This window comes from Apium graveolens, chromosome 10 (genome assembly GCF_009905375.1).
Source record: "Apium graveolens cultivar Ventura chromosome 10, ASM990537v1, whole genome shotgun sequence".
NCBI classification, from domain to species: domain Eukaryota; kingdom Viridiplantae; phylum Streptophyta; class Magnoliopsida; order Apiales; family Apiaceae; genus Apium; species Apium graveolens.
In genome coordinates, this window is record NC_133656.1 from 15,888,662 (window position 1) to 15,901,551 (window position 12,890).

The window sequence follows — 12,890 nt, forward strand, 5'->3', positions numbered from 1 at the left end:
GGATATAATTGAGCCGAATAAATCCCGAAAAATTATAATAAAATCAGATACGACTAGTAATGCAGGTATAAGCCCAGAATTGATTCTAAAAATAATTATAAATCTAGAAATTAATTATGTGCTTTACGTGCTACGTGCTTTATGTGATTATATGAATAGATGTGTTGTATACATGTATGTATATATATATATATGCGAGTCAGATAGAAACGCATGGGTAGACTGATAAGGTTGCGTGATATCAATTCAAGATACACGTATGTAGTAAATTATCTAAACACCTATCTTTCCATGATTTGTTCAGTGTTAGCAAGGCAGAGCAAGCTAGGGTCAGAAGACAGTGAGTTAAACCAGGTTAAGTACGCGCAAGACAAGTTTTTCCCCTATTCTAAATTCAGAATAGTGAATTATATTTCTTTTCTATCATATCAATTCTCTTTGATAATCATTGTTCATATAAACTGTTGTCCATTTATTATTACTTGTTCCAGTTCATTTCAATTCTTGATTTACCCAATTTATTGAATTCCCTGTTCATATTTCAATTCTTTTACCCTACATATATTCTGGTATATCCTGGTGTTGGGATATATCAATAGCATACCGATTGTTCCGGATGCTCAGCCTTGGACTGGATGGTTACTATAAAGGCTGGGTTTTTCCCAGACCATTAATTAATAGGCCATAGTTGCCTGAGTACTCCTTATGTTGGTTGGGTCTATGCAGTTGGGTATAGATCCGCACTATATTCTGACTGATCAGCAGATTATAGTGCATATGTTGGTTCTTGTTTCCAGTCTTGTTCATTTGGCACTCGCCATCATTGGCAAATTATTATCATATATAGATACAGATGGTTGTTCAAACCAGCAGCTTATTGGTTCATTTATTTCTCTCTCTTTATAATATATATATATATATATATATATTGTTGCAGGCTTGTTGAGCAATTTTGGCTCATTTCTTTTATTGTCACTCCTATTGTTTTACAGTTAAGGTAGAGAATGAAACCCATCAGGACCCGCATAGTCAAGAAGCGAGTCAAGCAGCGGGACCCTCTTATACCAAGAGTGTTCCTTCCTATTCCCGAAGAGAGCTTTGAATTTCCAGATCAGGTGTAGCAGGATAAGTAGTAATGTTGGGTTGAATAAAAGTTTTGTGTAGTTTGAATAAAAGATTGCATAGTGAAACTGTAGATAGAATAAAGTTTTGTAATAAAGAGAGTTCTTGAGACAGGTTTTATTTAGTTGGGTTTGTAATAAAGTGTAGTGCATGATTCTTGTTTCCAAACTCAACCCTTAAAAGATCCTGAGTAGTGATAATTCGGGGTAATTATTATATTAATATTCTGCTTGTGCAGGTATAGTTGGTAATTGTTGTTAATAATGCCCCAAATCTATACCCCGGATTTGGAGGGTGTTATATGCACCTACCGCATAGTCACTCGCATCACACATCATCTCAAACGGTTCTGTCCAATCTGATGCTGTAATAACTGGTGCCGTGATCAAACTCCCTTTGAGAGTCTCGAATGCTGCCAAACATTCATCATCAAATTTGAAAGGCACATCTTTCTCAAGTAAATTGCACAACGGCTTAGATATCTTTGAAAAGTCCTTGATGAATCGCCGATAAAAACCCGCATGACCGAGAAAACTACGGATTCCTTTCACCGAATTAGGTGGGGGAAGATTCTCAATGACTCCCACCTTGGCCTTGTCCACCTCCAGACCTTTGCTAGAGACCTTATGCCCAAGGATAATGCCTTCACGCACCATAAAATGACATTTCTCCCAATTAAGCACCAAATTAGTTTCCACGCATCTTTTGAGTACGGCACGCAGATTATTCAAATATTCATCATATGAGTGTCCAAAGACGGAGAAGTCATCCATGAACACTTCGACGTTATTTCCAATCATGTCAGAGAATATAGCCATCATACATCTCTGAAAGGTGGCCGGGGCGCCACATAACCCAAACGAAACTCTACGAAAAGCAAATGTGCCAAATGGACAAGTGAAAGTAGTCTTTTCCTGATCCTCTGGTGCAATACAAATCTGATTATACCCGGAATAACCATCCAGAAGACAAAAATACTCATGTCCCGCCAATCTGTCAAGTATTTGATCAATGAATGGGAGAGGGAAGTGATCCTTCCTTGTGGCTTTGTTCAATTTTTTTTAATCCATGCATACTCTCCAGCCTGTAACTGTTCGAGTAGGGATGAGCTCATTCTTTTCATTTGCGACCACAGTGATACCTCCTTTCTTAGGTACACATTGCACGGGGCTCACCCACGAGCTGTCAGAAATAGGATAAATGATGCCTGCATCTAGCCATTTTAGAATTTCTTTTTTCACCACCTTCTTCATGATCGGGTTCAGTCTTCGCTGTTGTTCCACAGTTGGCTTACTACCTTCCTCTAACAGAATTTTATGCATACAATATGAAGGACTTATCCCCTTGATGTCTGCTATGGTCCATCCTATAGCCGATTTGAATTCTCTCAAAATCCTTAAGAGCTTGTCTTCCTCACTACCTGAAAGGTCAGCTGAAATAATAACAGGTAACGTAGATGAATCACCTAAAAAAGCATACCTCAAGTGTTCAGGTAATGGTTTTAGCTCCAAGGTAGGTGCTTCCTCTATTGATGGTTTGAGCTTCCCTTCAGCATTCTTAAGGTCAGAAGTACCAAGAGATTCAAATGGTATGTCGAGCTTTCGCTTCCATGGAGAAGCGTTCAGATATTGTAATTGCTCGTTGCTATCTTCATCATCGCTGTCAAAATCCCCCACTAAAGCCTTTTCCAATGCATCAGACATTAGCATGTGCTCGAGTTCCGAAGTAACTGCGAAATCAATCACATCCACTTTTAAGCACTCCTCATCTTCTGTAGGGAATTTCATTGCCTTGAATACGTTGAAGGTCACATCCTGATCTTGGACCCGCATAGTAAGTTCCCCTTTTTGCACATCTATCAAGGTACGACCAGTAGCCAAGAAAGGCCTCCCCAAGATTATGGGAATCTTCTTATCTTCCTCAAAATCCAGAATAACAAAATCAGCAGGAAAGAAGAGCTTATCCACCTTGACGAGCACATCCTCAACTATGCCCCTTGGGTAAGTAATGGAACGGTCCGCCAATTGTAGCGACATGTATGTGGGTTTTGGATCAGGCAGATCCAGCTTTTTAAAGATCGACAACGGCATCAGATTAATGCTTGCTCCCAAATCACAAAGGCACTTGTCAAAAGTTAGATTACCAATGGTGCAAGGAATGGTGAAGCTTCCTGGATCTTTCAGTTTTGGTGGTAACTTTTGCTGCAGAACAGCGCTGCATTCTTCCGTGAGAGCAACGGTTTCAAGGTCATCCAGTTTCACCTTCCTTGAAAGAATAGTCTTCATAAACTTTGCATAACTAGGCATTTGTTCCAGAGCCTCAGCGAAAGGTATATTGATGTGAAGTTTCTTGAACACCTCCAGAAACTTCCCGAACTGTCTATCCAGCTTTTGTTGCTGCAATCTCTTAGGAAAAGGTGGTGGAGGATAGAGCTGTTTCTCCCCTGTATTAGCCTCAGGCAGAGTGTGTTCAACAGTAGTCTTCCTTGGTTCTGCCACTTTCTCCTTTTGCTTAGATTCTTCATCTCTAACTTCAGCTTCGACTTCTTTTTCCTTTTCAGCATCAGCTACTTTTCCAGACCTTAAGGTGATAGCCTTGACTTGCTCTTTAGCTTCTTTCCTGCCTGGTACTTCCGTGTCACTGGGAAGAGTGCCAGGTTGACGATTGAGCACTGCATTGGCTAATTGACCGATTTGATTTTCCAAGGTCTTGATAGAAACCGCCTGACTCTTGCACAACAGCTTAAGTTCCTCAAAATCAGCACTAGTAGGTGCAGCTGCACTTCCCTGTTGAGGATATGATTGCCTTGTAGCATACTGCTGTGGTTGCTGGAATCCAGGTGGGTTAAACTGTTTACTTACTCCTTGCTGATATGGTGGCTGAATAGCATTCTGATTATTCCCCCAGCTGAAATTTGGATGATTTCTGTTGTTAGGATGATAGGTCGCTGCCACAGGCTGCTGTTGTCGCTGATAATTATTCACATACTGAACAGATTCGTTGACAAGAGAACACTGATCTGTAGCATGAGAACCTGCACAAAGCTCACAAACCATAGCTATTTGATTAACTCCATACGTAGCCAAAGAATCAACCTTCATTGATAGCGCTTGGAGCTGGGCTGCAATAGCGGTGGCTGCATCAAACTTCCAGAATACATACTACCTTGCCTGACATCATCCTCTGAGTTGGGTTTTGATGCTCATTTGCAGCCATTGTCTCTATAAGATTATACGCCTCAGTATAGCTTTTAGCCCATAAGGCTCCTCCAGCTGCTGCATCAAGCATGGGCCGAGATTGGGCCCCCAAACCATTATAAAAACCAGTGATTACCATCCAATCCGGCATTCCATGATCTGGACATTTTCTCAACATTTCCTTGTAGCGTTCCCAAGCCTCGCACATAGATTCTGTAGGTTGCTGCGCAAACTGAGTAAGAGCACTCCTCATAGCAGCAGTCTTTGCCATTGGATAAAACTTCACCAGAAACTTTTGCGCAAGATCTTGCCACGTAGTGATTGACCCAGCTGGTTCAGAATGTAACCAGTCTTTAGCCTTATCCCTCAGTGAGAATGGGAAAAGCCTCAACTTGATAGCCTCATCAGTCACGCCATTATACTTAAAAGTGTTGCAGATCTCGACAAAATTCCTTATATGCATGTTGGGGTCTTCAGTTGCCGCTCCTCCAAAAGAAACAGAATTCTGCACCATCTGAATAGTGCCCGGCTTGATTTCAAAGGTGTTAGCTTGAATAGCCGGATGAAGGATGCTTGACTGAATGTCATCAATTTTAGGCCGAGAAAAATCCATAAGAGCTGGATCAGCTTGAACAATACGATCTCCCATGTTTACTGGTTCTTTCTGCTCAGTTCCTAAATCCGAATCCTCAAAATCTAACTTCTCCGGAGTATCAAGAACTTCGTCTTTCTCCTCAGCTGTATCTAAGGTCCTCTTGCGAGCACGAGAACGAGTTTGCATAAACGCTTGCTAAAGCACCTGAAACACAACCGAAAAGAGTAATTAACTACTACGTCCTAATCACTGAGTCCTAATGACCAATGATGGTAAGTACATAAACTAAACAAATATGCCGAGTCCCCGGCAGCGGCGCCAAAAACTTGTTAGGGCGAAATCACGCACTAATATTCACGCAAGTATACGCGTTCGCAAGTAATATAGAATACTTTCTAGTTCGTTCCCTCAGAGACTCAGACTAATTTATTGTCTAATTATACTCACTCACCAATGTATGATTACTTCTCAATGTTAAGATAATAACACTTAAAATTGTTGATTAAATATTAACTATAATTAACTACTTAATTAACCACTTAACTAACACATCAACTTATCAATAATAAAACACTCATGAGATCACAACTTCATTATTACTTCCTTCTATAGCCATTGTTATTACCTTTAGCATGTGACAGTGATGACATTAATCGAACAACACGAAACTGATAAAAGCCAACTTTCATTGTACTAATACCATTCTACCAAACATCCACAATTAAGATAGAAGTTGAATAGTCATCAATCATGTTGAGTTCCTATATGTCTACAGAAATTGACAACACAACGATTTAAGCACAGGTTATTCCTTTTGATTACATAGGGCAAATAAAACTGTTAGAGTTACCCACTAATCATGCACAACGTACATGAACCTATGCTAGCATGGCAAGTTCTAAATCTCAAGATCCACCGTTGCTTCACAAGAGATTAACACCCTATCTTATATGTTCGCGACGCACATAAGACGAATACGCACAACCAATACTAGATATCATGCAATCATCACATATTAAAGTATTAAACAATTAACTAAAGAATTCCATAATAAATCCGTTGCAACCCCATGATCACGATTAGCCCATAATAGAACTTATCGCCATCATGGGTTCATAAGAAATCATGATAAACAACACAAGAAAATAATAACTAAACTAATTATATTAAAACAGAGTACGTCACAAGAGTAAATAAGTCAAAGCAAGAAAAATAGCATCCAACGTTACAACGAAACAAGAATCACAAGAATATATGCTTCCTCTTCGCTGCAGTGTGCTAAATCGGTCTTCTTCCTTATCTCCTTCGCTTCTTGCGCAAAACACAATCTAAAACATAATCTCCTTCTTTTTCTCTATGAAAACGTCTCAAATCTACTTATATAATAGTCCCATAAAACTCAGATTACATAGAAGTTGGAAGCCAAACAGAAGTAGAAGTCTAAAATTATTCAGCTTTTTCCCCGACCCTGCGCGGCCGCTCAGCATTTCTGCGCAGGCGCGCACGGCTGCTGCGCGGCCGCTCAGCATTGTTGCGCGGGCGCGCAGGACCCTACTGGAAAAATTCCCGGTTTGCTCCATTTCTTCGCCGTAATCTGCCCGTTCTCTTCCTCTCGCAATGGTGAACACATGCCAAGGCTTATTCTTGATGATTCCTCCTCCGAAATGCAACTAATACCCTGAAATGCATAAACACTAGAAAAACGCATCAAATACACAAAATACTTGATTTTAAGACACCAATTTAAGCCATTTTAAGACGTTCTAAGTGGAATAAAATGCCACTTATCACCAACCAACTCAGATGCATTCTTGAAAGATTTCAACTTAACTTCATTATTTTCAATCTTCTCTCTTAACACATCTTCAATCTCATTGGCACGCTTCAGCTTGTTTTTCAAATATTCATTTTCTTGCTTGACTGACTCAAGCTCCACAAGTAGTAGATCCATCTTTTTCTTCTCACTCTCAAGCTTCTCATTAGCTTTTGTTGGCCTACTGACTTCCTTAGTAGCAACTACTAAACTAGTGTGTATATGGAACATCTCCACACTCATCTTTTCCAAAGTATCCTTATATTGACTAGCATTTAAATCAATGGTGGTTAGAGTTGGTACCTTTTATTTTGAAGTGGATGCTTCTCCATGCTCAAAAGCCATTATTGCATAGTTTCCAGCTTCTTCATCTTCATCATCAACATTAGTGTCATCCCAACTCTTTCCTTCTGTAATATAAGCTTTCCTAAACTACTTCTTCAAGAGAGCTTCATACTTTGCTTCAAGTTCAAGATATGCCTTGTCTTTCTTCACCTTTTTAGGCTTTCTGCATCAGTAGAAAAGTGATCCAACTCATCACAGTTGAAGTACCTTATCTTTGATCTGTCCAAAGATCCTGTTTTGTAGCCACTTTTGCTAACTGAATTGTACTGAGTTTTTGGTTTCCAATTGTTGCTATTGGAAGATTATCCCTTGCTTTTGAAAAACCTTGGCTTCTTGACTCTTTTGTTGGACAACTTCCTAGCCAATTATGCCATGGATTGGTCCATTTCATCTAGCTCATCCAAGGTATAATATTCATCTTCCTCCAGTTCCAACACAACTTGCTTATGAGGTCCTTTGTTCTTCTATTCTATAGGTTGAACAACTGAAACTTGATCATCTTGCTCATCTTCACTTTCTTCTCTGTCATTCATAATTAAAGCACTTGAACCATCAACAATATGACCATGGTGTGTTTTTAATGAATTTCTTTGCATCATTTCAAGTTCATAAGTTTTCAAGATTCAATATAGAAATTCTAAAGCTATTCTGCTCAAATTTATTCCTTCTCTAATAGCTGATATTTTCTGTTCAAGATGGTCAAGAAGTGCTAGTAGAAACTTTAAGTTAACCTCCTCAGTCTCGTAATATTTATCATGTAGCTGCAAGTCATTTATCAATTTATTGAACCTTTCAAAACTTCAGTGATTCCTTCTTTTGGTTTAGTCATAAACCCCTCATACTGAGAAACAGGAATCCTCCTTTGGTTTGACCTAACCTCCTCTGTTCCTTTACATAATATTTTTATTTTCTCCCAAATTTGTTTGGTTGTGTCACAATTAACAATGTTATTGTACATCACATTGTCAAGTGACTCAATCAAGATCAGCTGCAAGCCACTCTCCAGGGAGACTTTTTCTTTTTCAAGTTCAGTGTATTCTGAAGGATCTTTAGGAGCATAATGTGCTGGAATGACCATGTCCCCATCTGTAAATTCCTCAACTCTTACCATGGGAGTGAAAGTCCCATTCTTGAGGATCTGAATGTATACTGGATTGACCATCCTGATGAACATCGACATTTTCTTTTTCCATAGTGTACATTTAGATCCCTCAAAGGTGGGGATTTTGATACAGCTAAGTTTCTGTGTATTCATTCTTCCAAGATCTTTAATCTATTTTCTTTCAGATTTTTCTCTGATACCACTTGTTGGGTAATGAATATAACACGGGGGGGGGGGGGGTGAATCTGTTTTAAACACTTTTAATGGCTTTTTGAACTTTAAAGAATGGTGAACAAAGTAATCAGTGATGTAAAGATAATATGCTTCAACAGAATAATAAAACATGCACATGAACACATTTATCTTTCAAAACTCACTTAATTTTATATTAAAATCAAGATAGTGTTTTGCTAAAAAAATTTGGGTTCTTAGTATGTTAAGAACTCAGCTTCTCTCTTGAGAGTTACGAGATTTTGCAGATCTATATGTTACAACTAGAACAAAACATCTAGTATTTACTTTATAGAACAGTAAACACTGGTTTTTACACATCATGCAATAGCATGTACTAAACCCTACTTTTGATAACCAAATCTTTCTATTCTGGCTTAGTGTAAATTTACTAATCTTGCCTGAATGTGACTTTACTTTTCAAGTTAATCTTGGCCCTTGATCTTGTACTCTTCAAGCTGATGTTATAGACTTTTCAAATCAGTGATTGATTTGTTTGTTGATTGATAATCTTGGATATTCAACTGATCTGCATTGTTTACTTGAGCTTTACATCGAGATCACCAATTAGTCATATAGAGAACTCGACATCTCGATAAGTATAATGACTTATCGAGATCTCTAATTAATCTATAGTTGTTTGGCTTATCGAAGTCTTTTAGTTCTCTATAAAAGAATTTGGTTTGTCGAGATCTCTCATTTTCATGGCTTCACTTTGGCTTATCGATATCTCTGAGTTCTCTAGTGACAAATTGACTTATCGATATCTCAGAGATCTCTAGTGATATTTTGAATTATCGATATCTCACAGATCTCTAGTGATATTTCGACTTGTCAATATCTCAGAGTTCTCTATGAGTTCTCTAGTAGATTTTCTTTGACTTCTCGATAAGTCATTCTGGAGTTCTCGAATGACTTCTCTATAACACATAATTTGTGACTTGTAAATTTCTTGACTTAGAATATTTTTCCCAAAACAGATTTATTCAGCTTCAAACTTCTTCACACTTTCTCTGAGGCATTATCTTCAAGATCTTCTTCTAGAGTTTATTTTTAGGCTTGAAACTGTTTATAGAAAAATACTCCAGTTTAATCTAATTATACTTTTACAGATTTAAATAATACAATACAAAATGCAAACTTAGATTATCATACAACTTACTTAGGGTTGTCAAATTGACTTAGTCTTGTTCTAGTACATCCATGTCTTGCACAACAACTTGCTTTCCAATTATATGTCTCACTTCCTCTGTTAGACATTACAAGTATTTATTAATACTTATTCTTATCTCATTCAATTCATTCCAAACTATTATATACCCTTTGTTTCACCCAAATCCGACTTCCGGATTGAAAGTTACGATAAAAACCGTCAAACAATGCACATACAGGCATATTATAAATCAATCTGATCACATATAACACATAGCACGTAAGATATTCGATCAAAATAATTTTTTAAAGAAGATTCAGGATTAAAATTAATTTTTTCAGGCATTTAATACGAACTTTTGAACATTTTTTGGAATTATAACGGTCATCAACTTATTTTATAATTAATTAATAAGGTTCAAACATCCGAGTATGACTTAAAAATCGTTTAACAATAATTATTGAGCCTTGAAAATAATTTTAAATATATTATAAAGCTCGAAACTATTTTTTAGAATTTTTAAATCAAAAGAAATAATTAAATCTAATTAAATAATCAATCAAAATATTTAATTAAAAATAAATAAATTAATTGACTAATGAAATAATTAATTATCAAATAAAATTAATTAAATAAATAATTTAGATTTATTTTCCTATTAAAAATAATGTTTAGAATAATAAATAATTAATTTTGGAATTTACAATAATTAAAACTGATTTTCTGAAAATAAATTAAATAAAAATATGATTTATGAAAATATTTAAAAAGAAATCCAATTTTTGAGTTTTTTGAAAATCCCAGGGACTGAAATGCAAAACTTTGCAAACCACGGGGGTCAAACAATATTTATGCCGTCTTTCCCCCTTCTCGCTGGCGGTCACCATTACTGGCGACCCCGAGCTTTTCTGACAACTGTTAAACCACCCAGAAACGAGCCAAAATAACATGAATCATTCCCCACGCTTCCAGAAACGTATCTGCAGAATCAAATCGACCAAACGATGCGTAGTTTGGCCAGAAAATCTCGTCGAATTTTCCGACGTCGCCACGCTCGTTTTTCCGGCCATGTCGTTCAAGTTATCATTTTTTAATCATATATATACCAATAGATTCGTTTTCAACGATCTATAATCTAATGTAATCAATTTAAATCAATAACCCTTGAATCAAAAACGCCTAAAAATCAATTAAGAACATTCAAACCTTTAAACCCTAATTTAATTAGTTCGAAGATCAAACCCCTTTTTCTATATGTTATTGAACTCCAAATTCAACATATAATAAACAAAAATGACCAGGACAAAATTATCTACAAGATACAATCATCAAATCATACAAAGAACATCAAAATCAAAAATTCATATATTAATTATTAATTAATTCGAATTAAAATAATTAAATAAGAAAAAACCCTTTATTTCTGCACTGAAATTGTTGGTGGATTCTGAAAGTACTTTTTGAGAGCTTCGATTCGGTTATTCGCACGCTTAATTTTGATTGCAGTAACGCCTTCGTTTTATAGGTTTGATTTTGAAGAACGCGACGAATATCCGGTTTTTCTCTATAAATTATATGTTTTAACTGTTTGTTTATGATTATACGAATAAATAAAACAAGAAAAAACACTATTTATAGTTCTAGAATATTAATACCCGTTGGATTATATTGGATCCGAAAATAGATTATTTAGCTGCTAAGTAATAATAAAAATGATCTGATTTGATATCAGTTTTGGATAATTATCAAAACTGGGCTTCTTATAAAACACTTTACGAGAAGATAATGTAAAAATATCCCGTCTTTCGAGAATACGGGTTTTATTGATCTATCGAAATAACTATCGTATCAAAAATTTTACACCGGGACTTGTACGGGTCAATCGTACTCCGGATCGAATCGAAAAAGTCAAAATATGGAAAATGTTCAAAATAATCTGATTAGGTTAGGAAGGAGTTTTCCGAAGAGTTTCGGGTTGTAAAAACACATAAACGGTTGATGTTGGACGATTCCTGGTTTTATAAAAAAGTTTTATAATTATTTAGAAAATAATTATTAAATCTATAAAACATTTATAAAATCATATAGCAATCCAAAAATTACCAGAAAAATACCAAAATTATCTATACTTTATTCTGGACATATTAAAATTAAAATACTCAAATTTTATCACATATAAACATCTAAATATCAATACCAATTATAAGATAATTCACCAAAACTCAAATAATAATCACATAATAATTATTTATTGATAAAAATAATTACACGATATATCCCGGATATTACATCTTTCCCTCCTTAAAAGCTGTCCCCGGAATCTCCTAAGTAAACAAATGAGGGTACTTTTCTCGCATATCACTTTGTAGTTCCCAGGTTGACTATTCAACCTTTGGGTTTCTCCACAATACTCTTTCTAAATTTACAACTTTATTTCCTACCACATTCTCTTTCTTTTCTAAAATCTCTATTAAATTCTCTACATACGATAAATCTGCCTGAAGTTCTATCGACTCATATTTAACTACATGCCTAGAGTCTGGATTATATTTCTTAAGCATCGATACATAAAATATATTATGAATGTGCTCCATTGTTAAGTGGCATTTATGTCCACTTAGAATGCTCTATAAAGGCTTGAATTGGTATTTTGTACACGAGTTGTTTGTGTTTTTGATACGTTTTTGTAGTGTTTTGCATTTCAGGCATATATAAAGGAATGAGGAGATTTAGCATTGCTTTGGTCCTAAATTGGTGTTAGGAAGGTGTCATAGATGTTGCTCATGAATCGCCATCAAAAACCAGCCAAGAAAACAAGATAATGAATTTTCTCCAGAAGATCAGCGTGCTCGCGCTGTGATAGCGCGCGGCCGCACCAGATGAACAGAGACACAACACGCTCACGCCGGGACAGCGCGCGCCGGCGCCGGGACAGCGCGCGCCGGCGGCGCCGGCGTCGGGCCGAATTCTGAGAATCCTGTTGCAAGTAGAAGATGAATTTTCTGGGATTCTGGATTGATTGGGCTGCTATTTAAAGACTATATAAAGATGTTTTTCATAACAGGGATGAAGGAGAAGACAACGAGAAGACCTAGGAGCACAAATACAACCAAGGCCAAGAGGATCCAGTTTATTCTTGTGATTCTTTGTTTAAGTTATAATCTTGGATGCTAGTTTTCTTGTTTTGTTGAACCTATACTCTTGTTAAATGTACTTTGATTATTATTCAGTTTATAAAGACTTAGTTTATTATACCATGCTTTCATCAGAACCCACGGTGATGATGAGTTCAGTTATGGGCTAATTGTTATCATGGGGTTCTAACATATTTA